The sequence below is a fragment of the Serinus canaria genome, chromosome 26 (assembly GCF_022539315.1).
Source record: "Serinus canaria isolate serCan28SL12 chromosome 26, serCan2020, whole genome shotgun sequence".
Lineage (NCBI taxonomy): Eukaryota > Metazoa > Chordata > Aves > Passeriformes > Fringillidae > Serinus > Serinus canaria.
The window spans coordinates 6369442-6375960 of record NC_066339.1 but is presented as its reverse complement, the minus strand read 5'-3'; positions in this window follow the sequence as shown (position 1 = coordinate 6375960).

The following is a 6519-nucleotide window of genomic DNA, read 5'->3' as shown; positions in this document are numbered from 1 at the left end:
GGTGGGGCCTGGCTCTCCACTTTCTGCTCCAGCACCCTGTGGAAGCTGGACACGTACTGAGAGAGTGAGATGCCCCTTTCCAGCTGGAAGAGGAGGCTTTGCTCAGCAGTTAGGATGGCAACAGCATGGTGTTCTCATGCCACTCTGGTTTTAGAAACCTATAAAAACCCTTGAGAACTGTCTTGATGGTGTGGGGGAGGGACATGCACTTAAAAGGCTGAATAATGTGCAGATGCTCTTGCTGTCTGTTTCCTTCCAAGCTGAGTGGATCCACACCTGTATGGGGGTTGAAACTAAATGAGGGGTTAAATGGAGGTGGTGTTGAGGGACTTGTTCTGAGTCTGTGGCAGGTTCAAGTGCTGCATTGCAACTGCTTTCCTTGCTTTCCCTTGTCTGCAAGGCCCATTTTGCCTTTTTTTGGTGTAAACATCTCATAAAGCAGCCTGAATTGTTGGGGTTTTCTTTAAGACTAGATTATTAAGCCAGGGGAGTATTTTGCAAAAGAGGATGTTGTGCAGTTACTGAGCTGTGATACTGTAAAGCCAGGTAATTGTATTTTTATAGCTGGGGTGTCTGGTGGACCACAGATATGGGCTCGCATCACAATAACCAATGCCTGGGAAACTTGCCCTGTTATCCAAATTTTTGTAGCTACAGACAAGGTCCCCTGTGTGTGGGATGGTCTCTGGTGGGACTCAGACTGCAGGAGGGCCTGGCCTCTTCTGACATGCCAAGCGTTGGTGATGCCTGTTGGGAAGAGCATCTGTCCTGTGAAATGCAGAATGTGCTCGGCCCTTTTCTGCGGGTCCCTAATCTCTTGTGGTCATTGGGGATCCTGCCTGGGCTGTGTCCACAGCTGACATGGGTGTTCCCGTAGCCAGGGCCACTGGAAGAGGCTCACTTTAGCTAGGGCAGGAAGCCAACCTTGCTTCTCAGGAAAAAAGTGTTTAAATAATTTCCTGCTGCTTGGATGTGGCTGGCTGGGAACACTTCAGTAGTAAATTCTGGTTGTTCTCTACTGGTGATCTCCATGCCCCTTCTGGAGCTGGGTGTCAGTCCTTGTTCCAGGATCTCTTGTGGGACTTGTTCCTCTGATCCAATGCTGTGGAAATGGAGGTGAGAGAGAAAGGTGTCTTGGGTTGGGAGGAGAAACTTGCTCTTGCCCTGTATTAGGCTATAAACAATAAGTGCCCTGACTGGGGTGGAGCACAGTCCTTGCTATGGCAGGTGTGGCATCCCTTCTAGGCCCAGCCTCTGCCCCGGGCCAGCCTCCCCCACCAGGCAGTGGCTGTCCCTGTGTCTGCTCCTAGCTCAGCTCTCAGGAGCAGCAGAGCTATATTTAGTCAAGTTATTTCTGCAAGCAAAGTTATCTACAGTGCTGGGAAGTACATGACCTGGGCTCCCAGAGCCTCTCAGTGTTATGTACCTGTAAAACAGGAGCTAAAATTAGGCACAGGGCTCCAAAAAGCAGATGGGAGCCCTGGCTTTACCCATGGTGATGGCTGAGTGGGCAGTGGATGCTCAAACCAGCCCTTGTGTTCCAGGGCTGCCCTGCAGGCTGAACCCTTTGCACTGCCTAACTGGAGGAGATGGAGATCTGCTGGATGTGGTCCCTTTGGAAAGGACCACAGTACATCCATGGGGACATGTGTGCTTCACTGCTCCCCTTGCCAGGAGCTGTGAGGAATGGGAGTATTGCTGGCCAGATTCCTGCCATTCTTCCACAGGTTTCCTTTATGCACCTGGCCACGTTGCCTTCCTTCCTCCAGGGATAGTAAAATAAAATTCTCTTCATAGCGAGCAGAATTGAGGAAATACTTGAGAGCTAATTTCCCTGGAGTTTGTTTTCCCAAACATCTGAAGTTGCCAGCTAGGGTTGCTCAGCAGAAGCTGGGGGTGTTTGGGGCCTCCTAGAGGAGCAGGGTGTGCTCCAGCTGCTGGCTGGGAACTGCTCCTGGCTGATGACTGCTGGTGGCAGCTAGGCCTGTTGATGGTGGGAACTGGGATGGGGCAGGCAGACCTCAGCTGTCCTCTCTCCTTTCCCTTCTTCCCTCTGTTAGGGAATATGGGGGCAGTTCACCTGTGAGCTCTCTGAATGCAGTGGTTATGGGCTGGGAGGCTGCTGCTGCCTCTGCTGTGCTGTTGGGCCATCCTCCATCACCTTGCTGCCCAAATGCACCCCAACCCCATGGCTGCCTTAAGCCCATTTTCCCTGGTCTGTGGGGCTGTGGTGCCTGTGGTTCTGCAAGAGGCCTGGCAGCCCTACAGCTCTTAACCCACAGACATTCCCAGCCTCCCAAAACAGAAACAGCCTAATCCTCTCCACAACGCATCACAATCCCCTTCTTGGGGAGAGGGGAGCCTGGCTGCAGAGCTCATGCATGTGACAAGCATGAGAAGGGGATCTGGGTCCCTGCTTGCTCCTGTTCTGCCCAGGGATTTTATTCAGTTCTTTTGGGAGATTTGGGTTATGCTGAGTGTGCATCTCTGTCCAAGCACTCTGGGCTGCTGCTCTGCAAACAAATGCTGCTGTTCCCAGCTGCTGCCAAGGTACTGGTGGGGCCTGGCAGGGTGGGCAGCTGCTGGCAAAGGTCTGTCAGTCCCATAGCTAGCACTGCCTCTGGCTGTGGCTGTCTGCCCAGGCTGGGACAGGGGCAGAGGGAATTATAGAATCGTGGAATGGTTTGAGTTGAAAGAGACCTTAAAGCTCATCTCATTCCACTCCATGATGTGGGCTGGGACACTTTTCACTAGACCAGGTTGCTACAAGCCCCATCAGCCGGGCCTTGAACACTTCCAAGAAATGTCAGGGTGATTAGTGCCACCCACACTGCTGCTGCTAGCTGCCACCTTCCTGCTGCAGGTGGGTATATGAGGATGACCACAGCTGTGCAGTGCCCGCTCTGACTCCCACAAAGGCTTTGAGATGAGCCATGGCTGCAGAGACGTTTCCTCCAGCATCACTCAAACCACCCTTCTTGCAGCTGAGGAGCAGGAGGAACCTGTAGGAGGAGCTCCTGGCCCACGGGGAAGGCTTCCTCTTTCTCTTCCACCTTGGGCTGCCTGTGGGACAGAGATGTGTCCAGCTTTGTGCCCTGGAAAAGACTGAACACCCTTGCACAATGAGCAACCTGATTTAGTCCTGATGTTGGAGAGTCCTGTCCATGCCCTGGCACGGCATGGAACAGGGACAGATGTACAGGAACGGGCAGAGAGAGAGGGCCACGGCTCAGCCTTTGGTGCCTGGACTGGGCTCTGTGGAAAAACAACAGCCCCTTAACAGGAGCAAAGCTGAATTGCAGGAGACAGAGCATCAATGGCTGCAGGATGATCGCCAATTATTTTCAGTGCACTTTATATTCTGTTAATGAGAGCCCTTTGCTGTGTTAGGGTGGGGGGTTGAGCAATGTCCCACTGTCACAGAGCTGGTCTGGGGAGAGGTGAAGGATACCCAACTGTCATGGAGCTATTTCAGAGGGGGTGAGGGGTGCCCCAATGCCACATGGAGATGGAGCGCAGCACATGCCCATGGTGGCTCTGTGGGGCACAGGCTGTGTTCACTGCAAACACTGCCAAGGACAAACTCTGCTGCACTTTGCTCAAGCTTGTCCCCTGGGTGGACCCAGGACCTTTGCTCTGCTTCAGCCAGAGATTTTGGCATCCCTGTGTTGCTCAGGTGCAGCCTTAGGGAACAGCCCTGCAGTCTGGGCTCTGTAGTGATGTCCAGGCAAGGCTGGGATGTTGCTACCATATCCCCATGGAGGGCTCGAGGTGGTCTAGGCCAACGAGTTAAAGGAGGAGAAGCTGTTTGGAGGCACACAGTGGGCAGACTGGTCCTGTCTGTGCTGTGAGCTGGACTGCATGACAGGAAGAGGCTGCGCTGGTCCCATGATGTGCCCAGGCACACCCTGAGCATCCCAGGTGTTTGGGAAGTGTGTGTACCCATGGGAGAACTGCAGCAGTTCTGGGCAAGCCTCCTATGCACCCCAACCACCATCCTGTTGGTGTTCCTGCCACTGCCATGGGCATATGGGGCTGGCATGCAGCCTGTTGTGGCCATTGTCCCTCCTCACCCTACCACGTGCTGCCCACACTGCTGTGTCCATGTAGACTTCTAAGCTTCTAGTCACCAGAGCATCTCCTTCCTGTCACCCCAGACCTCGGGACTCTGATAAGTGCTAATCATAGAGGGGGTCTCTGACCTGCTTGCCCCAGCAGGCAGGACTTTGGCCTGGTGGGCAGAGAAGCACCTCCACGATGCTAGGGGCCAGAGGGGAAACAGAGATACACAATTCCCCAAAATAGCTTTTTGATGCCATGTTAAAGAGAGCATCCATGCAGCAGCGTGGGGGATCCCAACACGGGTGGCCAGAAAGGTCCTGCGGGCTCTGTGGGGGCTCAGGGGGCACTTGAGGTTCAGAAAGGTCCCGCGGGCTCTGTGGGGGCTCAGGGGGCACTTGAGGGTCAGGAAGGTTCTGTGGGGGCTCAGGGGGGGCACTTGAGGGTCAGAAAGGTTCTGTGGGGGCTCAGGGGGGGCTCCAGCAGTTGCCCCGCGGCTGCGGGGCCGGGGCCAAGGGCGAAGCTTGCGGCCGCTGGCGGCGGGGCCGCCAGAGGGCGCCCTGCGGCCTTGCAGAATTCCCGGGATGAGAATTCCCAGGGCCATTCCCAGCCCGGACCAGTCCCCCCAGCCCTGCCCCAGCATCCCACCCAGCCGACCTCAGACAGCGTCCGGATATTCCCTCTTGTCCTGCCACTCCACGCTTTTGTCCTAAGTCCCTCTCCAGCTTTCTTTGTGCCCCTTTAGGCGCTGGAAGGGGCTCTCAGCTCTCCCTGGAGCCTTCTCTTCTCAGGCTAGAAAGAGAGGGCACGTCCTACAGTTAAACACTTCCTGCTGACACACCGTGCTGTGCTGGTCCTCTGGCTAGTTCGTTGGTAGAGGTAATGGACTTTGTCTAGAGAATAGGAGGTTTGGGGGCACCTTACCACTCTCCACAGGAGGCTGTAGTGACATGGGAGCTGGTCCCTTCTACTCTTCTACCCTAAAAGTAGAGTAAGAGATCCAGAGGAAGAGGCCTTAAACTAAGACAGGGAAGATTCAGATTACATATTAAAATTTTTTTTCATCGGTAAGAATGGCTGGGCACTTGAATAGATTGCCCTGGGAGGGCGTGGAGTCATCGTCTCTGGAAGTGTTTTACAGGTGTCTGGATCTGGCAGTGGGGGATGTGGTTTAGTGGCTTAGGGGTTAGAGAGGCAGTGATGGGTTGATGGTTGCACTGGATGATCATAAAGTTCTCTTCCAACACTGATGATTCTATGTTTCTATAATTCTATTCTATGACAGCTTTATTTAGCCTTGAACTTCAAAAACCCAAACTAACCAAAACAAGAAAAAGTGGGAAAAATAAGTACGAGCACTCTCAGAATGTCTTTGTGCAAGTAGAACAAGTAGGATGAATGCACAGCAGGGTTGAATACAGAAGTGCTGCTCTCCAAGGCTTCAGAGAAATAAAAAAGAAGGAATGAAAGCAAAGTGTGGGAGGGGAATTAAACTTCCTAAAGATGGAACTCTGAACATTTCACTGAAATGACCTTTACCTATAAAGCCTAGAGGAAACCCACAGGATTCAGCATTGCTGTCCCTCAACCTTTCCTGGGAAGCTGAGGGCAAGTGCCTGGCCCTGATACTGGTGAGAATTAAAGCTTCCTCAAGGCAGAAAATCCATCTGCTGCCATGCAAGGACCTGAGCACACAGCCACCATCATTTGACACACAGAGTTACTTAATTTACAGGATTTATGGCCTTCAGTGCTTCCTATGTTTTCTCTACCCTCTCCTATTAATCCATAATCCACTATTATAACCCTTAGGAAATGATTTATAGATTTTTTTCTTCCATTTCCATCTTGGAAATGGTACCTGTCAGCATCACAAATGGCTCCAGAGCTCTGGGCTGGGAGGTTGGATAGAGATGGTGGGAAGGGCCCGAGGAGAAAACAGGGGTGCCTGCCTGGCAATGAAGTTGTCCTGAGCCCCTGTGTCCCTGCACAGCACCAAGCCACAGATGCCCTGGTCCTGCCTAGACCAGAATGGTGTGGCATGGTCTGGGTTGGAGAGCACTGGGCACCAGCTGGACACAAAGCACTAGTAGCCCAAATTCCAATGGCCACTGGGCTACTGGTCTGTGTAAAGTCATTTTCCTGTCACTGCAGCCACTGTTGGCAGTCTGAGCACAGCTGTGCCATGGGCTGCTCAGTGTGCTGTCTCCAGAATTAATGCTCAATTGGCCAGGGGCAGGGATTATTACAGGGAAACTATGCAACTAAATAGGTAGTTAACAAGTTGATTTAAAATTCATAAATGAGGGGGGAAAAGATAACAGGGCAGAGAACAGCAAGCTCAAATTAATTTAAACTGTTTGATGAGGAATCAGTGAGGTGGGGAATGAGATAAGGGAGGAGGATTAAAGGGGGTTCCTATTTTAAATCAGTTTGAAAAGGTGCCAGCACCCACTCCAC